The following is a 15,842-nucleotide window of genomic DNA, read 5'->3' as shown; positions in this document are numbered from 1 at the left end:
TTTGACCATTAACATTAAGTGAAAGGCAATGTAAAGAAGTCATAAAGTAGTTACTATGTCTAATAATACATGGTGTCTATACTTTGTATTATGTTTTTATCTATTAATGTATAAAAGATAAATGTAAGGAATACAACTATTTGTTAAACTTAAAATATGAAGAAGAGGTATAATCAAATGTATATTCAAATAACTTTCATCTATGCAAGTTGTAGTGAACATCATAAACAATATTATCAAAAAATTGTAACAAAAAATTTTAACAAAAAAAAAAACACCCCAAACCTTTCTGGAGTTACAAACTCCTAGTTTGAGTGACATCAATCACTCAAATTATCTATCTAACTAGCAGCATGTTTCAATCAGGAACTGCCTATTTGCAAACTGTATATATTTAAAAGTATGGCTTTAAGTAATCTTACCTTTCTTATATGCAGAAATAAACATATCTGAAAAGGAATAATGATAAAATCATTAAAATAGTCAGTAGTATTAAGTAAGCATGAATAATAACATGAAATGTTGCTATGAATAATACAATAAATCATTGAGCTGATTTTTAACCATATATTAAAGTAAGGCTATTTTGCATAACCAGGATGGATAAAATCAACTGAAGTATACAAATGACTATTAATTGCGTTTATATGCTGTCAAAAAAAAAACAAACATAGTAAATATGAGCTTATAATAATACTTTCAAAATCAGATAGAGACACAAGTCAGAAGTAATGTCTTAACTCAGTTTAACAGTATTGTAATGCAATGAAATAATGAAACCATGTGTGATTATATTAATACTTTTCTGTGATGCAGCAGGTATTGATGTGATTGATGTATCATACTCTGGCACTAGTGTTACTTTTTGTTACTTTGGATCAGCTGTCCTGCACTTCCTTAATAACGTCCCCTCACCCACACCCTCCCAGTCCCCCAAGCATCCATGATTCACACCTTTCCTTATGGGTCACTTTCACTATTTTCTCCATGCAGCAACCTCCTTTGCTCTAAGTCTCAGAAACATTGGTAGAATTAGTGCAGGCTAGGTACAAAGACCCATTAACTCAAGTATGAACAGAGGGAGTGGGTGTGCATCAGGGTGAGGTTCTGAGCCCACGTTATTTATACTGGTGATGGACTGCATTGTCAAATAGGTCAGAGAGGAGCGATCAAAAATGTTGCTGTATGTATCTGTAATTTACCACCACACAGTGAGATGCACTTTAGCACTTTGCGCTACACCAGTTCAACAGCCCATTAATTCTCATTTAACTTAAGTGAACGCTTTTAGCGTATTGTGCTCCAAGCATCTTATTTTAAATGGATTTGCGTCATTAGTGCTGTCTGCACTGCGTAACAATTACACATTATTGCCACAAGTTTAAGTCTAATGATAACGCTAGCTGACAAATTAATATATAATTGGGCAACTTGCCTTAAGTCATTCATAAGTTGCTTTTTGCCTGCAGCATTTTTTTTAAGATGTACATATGCTTTTGGGAAATAAGATTACCTTTCCAAAGCGCAACAAAAGCATCCTTACACTTTTCCTATTGTAACTGATGGAGAATGAATGAATGCAAGGTGTTGCAGACTTTCAGTATTTGATTAAACAAATGGTGTACAGTTATGGAATCATTCTCTCCTCTACACTAAGCAATATAGAGAGTTCCATGCATGAAACAATACAGTCTAAATTTAAGTGACATGCTGAAAAGTTAAATATCAGACACATGCTGAATAGCTATAACTTTTTTTTTTTGTTAAAGCATCTTGGAAAGCATGCATATGTTCACATTCCTGAGCAATCATATGTTATAGGGGTGTTAATTATGATGGGATTAGTCCTGAGTGTGAAACCCTTGAGATCAAGTGCTACTGCCAGCCAAGAATAAGTCTCACTGTGACCCACAATTTCTGCTAAAATGGATGATTACAATGTCATGGTTTTAAATCATGTTACATTACTTTTAGAAGAAGTCATCACTTTGTTTCTTCTCCTGCTTTTTAAAGCATTCAAAAAGCAGAAGCTGTATGTTAAGCGACTAGACCCTTTCATTACATTTCCAGCTGATTAGGGTAATGATCAAGAGGTAAGACATTCTGTAGCTTCATCAAGTCGCCAATGACATCACATAGCAACAGCATAGCAACAGGAAAAGCTCATGCAATGCTGGAAGCAGTTCATTGAGTCTATGACTCAAAACAAGTCATTAGATATTCCAGCTGGAAACAGAATGGTTTGACAACAAATTACATTTTTAAATACCTCACAAGCTGCTCGAGACATCCCCACAATATGTGAAGCTAGAAATGCATCACAAAAACCAAAAATCCCTCAGGCCTATCAATCTGCCACAGCAGCAAACATAACACCACCAATGAAGTGCAACCTCCAAGACCACACACACAGTGGCCGAAATAAAACACAGCGCCACAATACAAAGCCCGCAACAAGCATCAGCAACAAAACACATCCTCAAACCAGCAGTACCCTATACCAGCCACCAAACCACCATTATTTTCCTACTGTTATACATGCACTTTGAACAAAACAACAACACAACCAACCCAAAAAGACAGAACAGGACAACCAGTGCAACACCAAGCTTTAACTCACGAATTAGTCTATGCATCCCAACAGTCACAACAAACACACTACCCAACTACTATAATAGATATGTTTATGTGAGCTATAAGCTTATTAGATTTAAAAGTTAATGTCAATTCTTAATGCCAGATAAAATGTATAAATCATATCAAGCTATTAATAACTGTACTATATATTTGCAAGACTCATGCAAGTAAGTGGATTATTTATATTGTACACTCAGACACTCGTGAGAAGATAATTGGCTAGTTATTATCAGTATATATGTTAAATAGAGCAAGACATTAATGAGAAAAGAATAAAAATTATAATTAATTTATAACAAACAAAGACCAAAAAAAATTCAACACTCACTTGTTGAACCATTTTCATCTCTCTAGACTTCTGGGTCATAAAAAGAAATTATTTATATATAAATTTAGAACAAAAATAGCAAGGGTAATATGATCAGACTCGTCATTTTTTTGAGTTTCTTTTTATGGTCAATTGGTTTTCCAGGATCTATTTTCTGCTAATCTTTTAAGGCTGGAGGTAGCTCAATCCATCTCAATTATATTTTCCAATTTTTTCTTTGTTTTGATGAATGTGATAGCTGGTTCTAGTTCTTCAAATATTTTAAGACCATCCTGAAGAAAGATTTTTAGCTTTGCTGGAAAAAGCAGGTGTGTTTTTATTTGAGTTTTTTTTAGTTCTTTGAGTAATGGCAAAAATAGTTTTCTTTTGGTAATCACTGAGGAAGAATAGTCATTATCAAAGCGTATGATATTATCTTGAAATTTTATAGGTGAGTTGGACCATGCTGCTTTAATACAATTTCCTTAAGGTGTGAAGATAAAACCTTGACTATCACAGATCTTGTTGGATTACTTTTATTGTTCTTAGATTGGACCAGGGATCTGTGAGCCCTTTCAATACCAAATGAGAGGGCTTCAGGAAGTTGTAGAATCTCAGGTATCCATGAAGTTAGAAATTTCTCCATATTATTTTCTTAAATATTGTCTGGCAGCCCAAAAATCCTTATGTTGTTTCTTCAAAACCTGTTCTCTAGATCATCAATCTTTGTTTGTAGTAATGAGTTCTGTTTTAAAAGGAATTCTAAGTTGTGCTCATTTTCTTGAATTCTACAGTCCATATCATTTAGTGAAGTTACTATGCCATTATTTTGTTATTTTTTGTTGTTTTAAATCTTGATGTAAAGCCTCCATTTGTTGGGAACATTTTTCTTTAAATTTATTCAGTTTCAGGTCCATTTTGTCTATTTTTGTGGATAATTTTTGGATGGTGGATAGTAGAGATTGTAGATCCTTCTTTAATGATGTATCCTGGTGAGAAGATTTTGTGAAGCTCATACTGAAGACTAGTGCCAGAAATTTGTCTTATGAATTTTGAGAGGAAAAAATAATAAAACTTAAAAATTATTAAGATACTATCTAAATAGACTGTTAGGAGAGGCCAAATAAGCAAAAATAGTTGCAATTTACATAGTTATTTTCAAAATGTAATTTCATAAAAGATATGATAAGACAGAGCTGAGAGAAAGGGCTGCTACTCAAGGCTCATCCTTGGCCACACCTTGGTATTGTGTTTTTACACAGCTAGGCTTGTAAACACCCTAGGGCCATTAGGCTAGTAATCTCCTATGAACCTATGAATCTATGAACCAACGTAGGCCTCCCAGCATCTTGCCTCCAATGTGGCCTGTTGATGTCATCTACTATAAGTTGACCTGCAGTCTTGTAAAAGTCAGACTTCTGCCATGGCGCTTGCATAAAGTACTGACTTCTGTAGTCTGTGTACTTAGGTAGGGGTTCTGTTATCACTGCAGTCAACTGGATGTGGACATTTACATGTGTGTGTGTGCATGTGTGTGCACGTACATGCGCGCGCGCGTACGTGTGTGTGTGTGTGTGTGTGTGTGTGTGTGTGTGTGTGTGTGTGTGTGTGTGTGTGTGTGTGTGTGTGTGTGCGTGTGCACACATACAGAAGAACAAAAGTGTGTATCCTACAGTTGCTGCTCTAATGCAATGGATTGACAGTATTGTGATGCTTGCACATGCCTACACATTCATTTTATGCAGGTCTCCCAACATCTTCTCTCCATGACCTGCTGATGTCATCCACTATAAGATGACCAGCAGTCTTGTAAAAGTCAGATTTGTGCCATGCAGCTTGCATAAAGTGATGGCTTCTGTAGTCTGTGTACTTAGATAGGTAAGGGTTCTATTTTCACTGCAGTCAGCTGTGTGTGTGTGTTTGTGCTCTTCCTTGATATTACATAGACCAGCACATGGGACATTGTTATTACCATATTCTCCTCAACAGATACTGCTTACATGATCAGCTATAAAGTGTTGTCTGAGACACTCCAGACCAGACCTGAGCTGTGGTGCTTGCCTTAAATACATAGGTCTGTAATCTGTGTACTTAGGTAGGGGTTTTATTCTCACTGCAGTCAAGTTTGTGTGTGTTTGTGCTCTTGCTTGACATGGCAGACAGCCTTTTATGCCAGCATGTAGGACACTGTTATTACAATATTCTCCTCAACAAGCACTGCTGATGTCATCAGCTATATCTGATTTGTGGATATGCACTATTCCCACCATGGCATGGTCAGAGACTGGTCTGGATGCCAGGTTGAAATAACCTCATCCTATACAATACAGATTACAGTAATATGGCTTTCAATCTATACACATACATCATAGCATGGTTTGTAGGCCCTGTGTTTTCTTGATGAGAAAGGCTCGTGGTCTGTCCAGCTGCTGCATGTGTCTGGGGAGGTACATGCAAAAGAGAGCATTCTATTCTATTAGTGCTCTGATCAGGTTCAAGTACAGTGCTGTCATATGATCTTATGATCTGACTATGATGGCATGACTTATGCTGTGCATAACATAGGCTTTTAATACCAGTGTGGACACTTGGTGGTCGAAGTTCAGATTACTATCGACATGTGTTCCTTGTGCTTGCATTACTGGGTTTCAGCATGGCAGGACTGTTGTCAGTCCTGTAATTAGCATGGAATTCCACTTTTCAGAAGGACAACATAAAGACACATTCCTGAAATTATTTGTAGACCATGTGGCTTTGTCACTAATCATTTGTCTGTGTTAGCCCCTCCTGTAGTATGTTATCATCATTACTGGACTCAATGATTACACCCAATATGCAAGAATCAGCAAACTTGGTAAGCCGAAGGCAATATATTTTAGCCTGAACTGTCAAGAAATAGATTCTAAACAGTAAAAGGCCAAGTATGAACCCTGTGGTACACCAGTGGAGACAGCTCTACTGGTACAAATTGATTCAACAGCTTTCACAGTATGTGTTCTGTCAGTGAGCCAGTTGTTTACCCATCTACTGACATAAGGGTTAATCTCCAGCTGGGAGAGTTTCTAAATGATACCTGTGTATGGGGATAGTGTCAAAACCCTAGGCCAGCTCATGATAGTCAGTATTCACTGTCTTACCTTAATCCAAACATATCACACTGAATCTATGGGCTATGATAACATCACAGATCACCTATGGCATGACTCAGCACATACACCTGCCTGATATGGTTGAATGCACACTTTAACACACCCTTCACACTGGATATATTCCCATAGAAGGGTGTACATCAACATGCATCCATCTGAGTTGGGGGTACAGCACCTGATGCATGCATGTGTAGACACATCCAGACACTACTCAACTGTGAGGTAGACTAACATGTCATCATGGATCTTTTCTAAATGGACATAGTAATATCTGATCTGTGTGCAGCAGACCTGTGTGAGTTGCTAATGCTGCATCATGTCTGTTACAACTGATAGATGTCCTCATAGAGGTCATTAAGGGCATGCATGATGACAACTTTATCATCTTGTGGAATTTGACCAGTTCAAGGCATTTGACACAAATCCACATTGAAGTATTGAATCAACACTGTCAGATGTGGCCATAAATAGCTACATATATCAACAAGTTGGTAGACCAGTGTGTCACATACATGGCAAGTCACTATGTTGAAATGTAGGAAATATCTCAGGTCTACTGATCAGATCTGTACATCGGGGCTGTCTGCTAGGCCCTTTCCTGTCCATTAGTTAACTGATAGACATCACAGATGACATCCTGTGTCCAAACAGCTGCCTGAAGGACTACTTATTGTGGGCAAACATTGACTCCAACTGTGAGATTAGTATAATACAGACAGTGTTAACACATAATCAAAGATTGCTATCACAGCCATGACAACACCTGCAATGACAAGAAAATATATGGGGATTTGTTAAGTCAGGAAAAACAAACACACAACCCAATATAATATGGATATCCCACCCTATAATCAGACCAGTAGGTATGTGAACTGTCTTCCGAGGTATAAGGTAAGTGGAATGTCCACAAGCATATAGTCACAGTGCTGACTACACCATTATATGTAACAAAAGTACTGAGTATGTGAAGGACATCCACATCTGAGGCCATAATAGCTCCATAGTTCCCAGCCTTCATCACACCAATAACTGAGTACAATGCACCTTTCTTCATGTACCTCCCTACACATTTCCAGTGATGTGTAACCACCTTTGTCACAGTGATCAGTCATACAGCTTATTGGCCATACCTAGGTATTCTTTTTTGTGGCATAAACATGGCTGTCTGATGGTGTAGAACACCAATGAATTTGTTACACCAGATGCATATGTGCTACCTCTTCTGCTGATGCACACACTGCATATAAAAGTGTTTGACAACATTAATGGCATGGATATCATTTGTGGCAGTGTGGATTGTGCCATATATGTATATGTATATATATATATATATATATATATATATATATATATATACACACACACACACACACACACACACACACACATATATATATATATATATATATATATATATATATAGATCTAGGTCTATTGAACGAAAGTTCAATAGTCCGAATCCAAATTCACCGAACACACTTTAGCGAAAGCACTTTTAACCGAAAAAGTGCTTTTGCTAAAGTCCCCAAAATAAACACCAAAAAATATAAAACAAAAAAAAACAAAAAAAAAACAGATAACTAACGTTTACACAGGGGGTCAAGCTCCCATGCTCACCCCACACACCCCCTACTTTTATATTCTCACTCTGAGATCGCACTACAGTGGGGAAAAAGGAATATTCCCTCATCCCCACTGTACTACGATCTCAGCAACAGCCATTCCCCCCTGATTTTCCCTCTATCTTATCATACTTTCACGAAAGTGCTTTTTCGGTGAAAATCGCAAATGTATGATCGGCGATTTCACTTTCGTTGAAACTGCTGTTCGAGCATTAGTACTGATCCCGTGTATATATATCTATATATATATATGTGTGTGTATATATAGGCCATGCACACCAGTCAACTAGCCTGTATTGCTCATAATGCCATATACAGCTGCAGCAGTGTCCCTTTTAGCACTTCCAGTAGATGATACAGTACAAGGACCATGTGCATGGTTACCATCATAGAGAGTGGAAGTATCATAATAGTTGTTCAAGTGTGTTTGTGCAGAATCATCTTTTATCATTCTAAATCACATATGTTATGTCAGAGGCACAGGATTACTGGTGGTGGTATTCTGATATTGCCCATGATTGCAGTTGGTTCTTTTAGTGTTGTCCATGAGCCTTTACCTGTGTCCAACTTCCTGGAGACCTGTACTGAGATTACACTTATATTCAGCCAAATCAGTTTGCGCAGCTTCACTGTATGCACCATACTTCAATTGTATGTCAGATTGTCAGATCCCTGATAGATGTCCTCTGCATTATTCATGTAAGGATGCTTATCTCACACTGTCAGAGTCACATAATACACATTTTCACTGTGTGGTCCCTATTGCACCATATAGAGATGTGATTTGTGTTGCTGCTACAATAATCTTCCATTGACATGCCCTGATCTGCTGTACATTAGGTTATTTCACCTGTCCTCATTCCCTGTGTGCATTCCTACAGTTCATTCCTACAATTTATGTGCGTGTCCTTATTCAATACACATACTTCCCCTGAGTGTTTATTTTACATGGCAGTCCATGTACCTTGCAGATCATTTGTACAGCTTCAGTACAAAATGCCAAGAATGAGATATCACATTACTGTGCACTGTAAATACACTGTCCTGTATTGTGTTTGGACCATGTACTATATCTCTCCACAGTCCAGATGTTCACAGAATGTCCAGATGTGTTCCTTATCAAACATGTGGCTTTCTACCATATCACTGGGATATTCTCAGGACTGATGTGACACAATATTGCATACATTTGAATTCCTACTTCAAATCCTTCAGAATATATATCTTAAGACAAACCCCTGGTTATTCTAGCACATTTCTATAGGGCAAAAATGTCAAATATGTTCCTATTTCTGGGTCATTGTTCCTCCATTATGTTGGCCTTTGTCCAGATGTTTTGTACTACGAGACTGAGAGCTATCTATGAAGTCTTGATGCTCATTGTGGCATTCCATGCAAAACCAGAGATCATCAGTGCTCTGATTTCAACAGGAGTGCTGTCCATGTTTGTTTACATGGCTTCCTGTCTGGCAACACTATTGCCAGCCACAAATCTTTGCTTAAATGTGGTGCGTGGCATGAATATGCATGGCTGCTGCTGCTCACTGCAAACCATCTTACTAACATGTAAATGCCATTTAGGCTTTGCATGAAGCACATACAAAGTTTATTGAATCCCAGGGTTTGTTTATTTTATATGATGTTACAAAACTTGTATTTAAATATTCCATGTAAATACCCTCCAGTATAAACAAGAAGAGGCAGAGCCTATTCTGCTCAAATGCAGTTTGACACAAAACTAATTTGTCCAGAGACACCTATTGGGGAGTTTTGACAGGAACAGAAGGCTAAGAAGGCAGTGAAGAAGTTTTGCTGTTTTATAGGTGAGGAAGGCTTAATGTTATAGGGAAAGGCTGGTTAGAGAGGAAGTGATGTAGAGGTAAGGAGGAGTTAGTTAAGTTTTGTGCAGTAACTGGTGGTTTGGGAAATTAGTTTTTGGAGTCAGCTTGCTGTCAGCAGGTTACATCCAAGACAACCAGTCCTAGGTACTGAGGTGCAGGTAGGTCAGGGAGGTGTCAGATTACTTTTTTTGTGTGTGTGTGTGTGTGTGTGTGTGTGTGTGTGTGTGTGTGTGTGTGTGTGTGTGTGTGTGTGTGTGAGTGTGTGCGTGTGTGTGTGAGACTGTGTTGACAACCGGTTTGGTTTTTGAGAAGAAGATTTGGTGCAGTGGGATAAGCAGTGGACTTAGATTTTAAAGGTGATTAATTTACATTTTCTTTAGGGTAGGCTTTGAATAGTCAGTTAGTTTTAGAGGCTGCTTTGATAGAGGGATGTGTTGTCCATGATGTAGCTGTGGCGAATGATTTGTTAGTGTAGTTGTAGGTGCATTGCATATTTTTTTTATTTGGAGTGTTGATGTTTTTTATTGCTTTTATTGGAAGTGTTGGTAATTGTTGTCTGTTTCAGTGGTGGTTTTAGCTAGTATTCTGTCCATTCGGTTGGTTTGCGGGGCTTGTGTTTCCGTGTCATTATATGTAGTTATTTGTTAGTCGCACATGTTTGTCTTGCATTCCTTGGGGCAATGTGCAGCTCATTGGTTCTGGTTAATTTCGGCATGCTTTTTTTAGGGTTGCCGCCTTTTTATAGTGCCATTTCCTCACATACAAGCCCCACCTCATGCGTAATCTAGCCACACACATTCCCTTTAGTAGCCAAGCACCTTTTATCTAGCACCATTCATTGCAAGTCTTGAATATTACGTATGATTAGAACTAAATGTAAACAGTATAGGATGAATCAGATTATGTAAAGTAAAAGACTTTATTTAGTAGAAATTCATTCAAAGCAGTGCATTCAGAGTTCACTACACAAAACAGTACATCATGATGACACAAGTGGGTGAAACAAGCATGGGAAAACTACTACTCTTCAGCACAATTCTTCAATACCCCAAGCAGTTGCTACTAAATGGAGCAAATATACGATGACTCAGATGTGAAGTAAAAAAAAATACTTTATTTAGCAGTAATTCATTCAAAGCAAGGTTGCTCAACTGTAGAAAACTTCCCATGTAATCCCACTTCATAAAGGGGGACCTTCCACAGAACTGACAAATTATCAGCCAATTGATGTTCTTTCACCTCTTTCTAAACTTCTCAAAAGGTGTATTCATCTCCAGGTCATGAAATTCCTACTAACAAATAACCTTCTCGCAAGCACTCCGCATGGGTTTTGCCCATCACATAGTATCACTACATCTCTCTTATCCTTCACTAATACAGTAAACCATCACAGGAATAACAACAACTTTGTATCTGCCATCTTTCTAGACCTATCAAAAGCTTTTGATATGGTCTCCCATTCCAAACTAACAGATGTACTAACTGAATTGTCCTTCTCACCATCTGCCACAGGTTGGTCTCATAACTATTTATCTGGCCTTCAACAATCTGTTCTATGGCAGGGTGACCTATCTCCATGCCTTCATTTATCCACTGGTATCTCCCAAGGATCTATCTTTGGCCCTCTTCTTTTCTCCCTCTTTTACTAATAATGTACATTCAGCTACTCCACATGGTTCTATAATTCAATATGCAGATGATTCAACACTTACCTGTGCTGCCCCTTCTCTATCAGCTCTTCATTCTCAAACAAAGGAATCTTTCACTTCTGTTGAAACATGGTTATCCAATGCATATCTAATCCTGAACCCCCAAAAAATAAAATTATTACTCTTCTACGCTAAGACATCCATCTCACGCCCAGCATTTAACATAATAGCCAAAGACAATACTGTGAATTTCCCAACAACCCATACAAAGCTTCTTGGAGTGGAAATAGACAATACCCTAAAATTTGACTTGCATGTCTCCCTAACTATAAAAAAGTCCATAAGAAACTTGGAAGTCTATATAGGCACAAAAGGTTCCTGACCACAATGGCCAAAATTACATTAGCATAAACCCATATCCTCTCCACTCTACTATCTGGCTCTCTAATTGTAACTAATCTAAAGAAAACTGACTTATCTAAGCTAAAAGCATGCTATAATAAAATTGTTAAGTTTGCATCTGACTGCCCATATAGAACACATCATTGTACAGCTTTAAGGATACTAGACTGGCTTGAGCTTCCCAACATTATTCTTTACAACCAACTCTCTCTAACTGACAAAATTGTAACACAACCAACTAGAACCCCTGCATTACAAAATCTCATCCTTCCTTACAGTTCCAGCAGATCATTTCACTCTATCAACAAGAACTTACTCACCATCTCCAAGGCCAACAACACTGCAGGAGAATCTTTATTTTCCAACTATATATCTCACATATGGAACTCCCTTCCTAACTCCATTCTCTCAATCTCATCCACTAACCACTTTAAGCCATCACTTATAGCTTATCTAAAAATAAGTGGCAATGTTCCTGTACTACCCCTCAGAAGTACTCTGATACATCACAGTATACCCAAAACATATCCAACTTCTCCCTGGTGTTTAATCCTTTGTTCCTACCGACCTGTCTTAATATCATATCTTGACATAAGTCATACCTACAAATAGTTCTAACTATATTCAAAGCCCAGGTTTTGTTGTCAAGCTGTAACAAATTTGTATGTTCTTATGCATACTACATTTTGTTTACTTTATACTTTATTGATTATTGTGTGCATGCATGAAAATTTACTGTTACTCATGGAGCTTTTCTCCCCGGGCCGCTGCTGAGAAAGGAACTGTGTCCAGTCGGACTTTCCCGGTAAACAAATGTTAAATAAATAAATAAAATAAATAAAATAAAAAGCAGTACCTTAAGGGTTCACTAGACACAACAGTACATCAACATGACACTACTGAATGAAAGACAAAGCATGGGAAAACTACTAACTGTATAGAAGAAGTGTCTTGTCACAATTTTCTAGCTGAAAAATCATTGCTTATAGTTGAAGCTATATTGTACATTTGATCTGGCAACCTCAAGTAATGTCTGGTTACTTTTTACAAATGAATAAAATTGTGAACAACTCATGTTAAAATTTAGCTTGACTTGCAACTTAGCCTTCACAAGGGATGCATGCATATTTTTTCTTGTATCAGTCCATGTATTCCCCATAAGTGAAAAAAAAACCTTTCCATGGAGGTATTGGGGGGAATTGAAAGAGCAAACTGCACCAGTCTGTAAAGTGTTTTTGCAGTCTGGAGCTTTACTAAAAAAGTCATCCAGCAATCAGTTACAGACATCTCCATCATCCACTGGCAATGTTGCAGTTAAAGTGCAGTAGTCTGAATAAAGTGCTTCAATGTCCACATGCAATTTGAAAACATCTGTAACTATACACAGTTCTGGCCAAGTTATAGGATGTTGGAGGCTGAGGACCTGCGTAGCTTTATAGGGACTGTTATCATAGTCAAACCACTTCTGTATGTAACAAACTACTTTACTATAAAAGTCACAGAAGTCCCTACAGACCTGCTGTGCCACAGCTGGAATAAAGTGCTTTAAGGCAGATGAAATTTTAGCACCAAAGAACTGGTCATCTAGCTTTCTCTGCAACTCATCTTTAAGACATACCATCCTTCCTTACAATGCTGGTCCAGACAGAATGTTACTTTCAAGTTTTGCTATAGACTTGTGGAATATCTGCCGGATGTAGTGCATGAAATGTGTGTAGCACTCTCCCTCAGAGATATCCCCATTGATGGCATCCTCATCGGCCTCCACAAATCTCCAGATAAGGGGGTAACACTCCTCAGGCCCTTGACTAATAAAATCACTTTTAATAGCAAGCCAGCATTTTACCACCCTCACCACAACTGGGAACAAAGATAGTCACCTTGGGACAACATGCTGCATAATTTCTTTAAAGTCCTGGTGTAGGAAAGACTAGAAGTCTTTCAATGTTGAAGACTAGAAATCTTTCAACAGTGTCATTTTTTTTGAAAACTCACTATGTATTTTCAAGACTAGAACCTAAACATCAAACCTTGCAAGGGACTTGTTTGCATACTTTGCACAGTTATGTATGGCATGGCATTAACAGTTTCCTGCAATGATGTAAGGCACCTCATATTTCAAATGTAAAAAACAGACCAGTGTTTTTTATAATTAACTGAGGCATTGTCTGCAGCATAGCTAGCAATATGTTGTACTTTTAGTCCTTTCTCCACAAGTATGTCCTTTATTCCTGCAAAGATGCATACTGCACTTTTGTTATAATCCTCATAGAAATCCAAAAGTTTCTGTTGTGTGCCATGGCTGTGAGTGAAGTACTGAATAACCAGGGTGCACATTTTTCTGTTCCTTTTATTATATGCATCTGATCTTAATGAGAAATAGGAAGTGCCACATTTCTGCAGAAAGAGCTCCTTTGAATGAGGTGCAAGTACATTCATTACAATGCTCTCAGATTTTTGTCCTCCCACAGCTGAATTTTGAAGCCAAAGTAGAATCAGGGAAAACTGTCTGTGCCAGCTTGCTTCCACAGTCCATGGACACGGATGAGTGATTGTGTATTACTCCATGATAAATAGCTGTCGGTTCAGCTGCAGTCACTTTGTAAGCATCACTGGTTGCACTATGTGGCTAAATAAACTTTGTCATTACAAAATTCTGCCTCTGGATCTGAAGACTTTGCTTATGTTTTTCTGACTTCTGATGACTTTTTAGTGCCTTTTCTCCATCCCACTTTATAGTGAAAGTTGTTCCACAGGATGTGCACTTAGCCATGGCATTTTCATTTACAACAGGTCACACCCATAAGTAGCTTTTCTCCCATATGTTATTATAAGTGCAGAACCCTTTTAACTTAGCACACACTGTGCTGGCTTCCAGCCTCTTGCTGATCCATTGACCTTTTCTTGCAGGATCCTTGCTCAGCACCACTACAATAAACTAAAATGGCTATTAATGAAAATCAAGATGATAATATTACATGACCAACCGCAGTGCCGGGGGGTGGGGGCTGTGCCATAGTCACTAGCCAGAGATACTTACTCACATCCACATGTGAATCTCCAGAATTTTACATGTTGATATAAGGAAAAAAAACATATGAAAGAAGATACAAACTGCACCTGAAAAATTAACAGTGGAGGTCAAGCAATGAAAGGCAGCAAAATTAAATCCTGTCTGAGTGATTTTCTGTAGCTGTTACACACATGAACCTGTGTGGCAGCAGAACATACAGATCCAACACAGAAGGCATTCAACTGGGACTAAAATCTGTGGATCAGATACTGAAGCAACAACAATAACTACTGTCCCAACTGGACCCTCAACTGTTACACAGAACCTGATGTAAAGTTATCCAGCTGAGTCTGGACACAGCATGACAGCAAAGTTCAGACATAATGTGGGTCAACAAGATGATAAAGATGAAATACATGATAGCTCAGCAATCATAACACCCTCTACAACTGTAATAACTTGAGTAGGGATAAATGAAGACAAACTAGGCATGTCATATACACTCAGATGATGTTCTGATCTGAATAAATTACTGCAAATCCAAAGAGTGCATTAGAAATCAGTGAGAATTTAAATATTGGTCTTACAATCTTAGAAAGCTGGTAGAACAGGGTGATTTACCATGCATTTTCTTAAAGATAGAAGCCAAACCGAAAAATATTATTTAGTGACTTCAACCCTCTATCATTTGCTAGAAATCCGCACAGTATGAAAAACAAAAAATATGAGCCAAACATCTGTATATTCTGCTCTACATAGCATCACAATACCTTTCAACCTTTTAGCACAAGAAACCTAGACAGCACTAATCAGACGGGGGGGCAGAAATGCTACTTATAATCTTAATCTCAGTAAGTTGTTAGAATAACAGTTTTACTCTACCATGCATTTCCTTAGGATCATAGGAAGTTACTAGCCTGATGGCCCTGAGGCCCTTACAAGCCTAACCAAGAATTTAGCCCATGTTCTGATAAGTCAGCACCGAATGCCCCTGTCCAGTAGTGGCACAGGTGGAATCCCAGAGGTGTATTTTCTGTTCCCCATCGAGTTATCCAGGTTGTGCTTAAAAAGGGATAATGAGGTATGCTGCTTGATGTGGAGAGGCAGTCTATTCCATAGAAGGGGGTCTCTAGGACACAAATCTGTCCCGCCAACAAGTTCTATTGATTTTGCAGGCCAGGTTGAGATCGCTCATGTGGGTTACTTGAGTGGAGCTTGACTT

Source organism: Protopterus annectens, chromosome 11.part0 (assembly GCF_019279795.1).
Source record: "Protopterus annectens isolate FY-2018-M chromosome 11.part0, PAN1.0, whole genome shotgun sequence".
Classification (NCBI taxonomy): Eukaryota; Metazoa; Chordata; order Ceratodontiformes; family Protopteridae; genus Protopterus; species Protopterus annectens.
Note: the sequence above shows the minus strand (reverse complement) of the source record.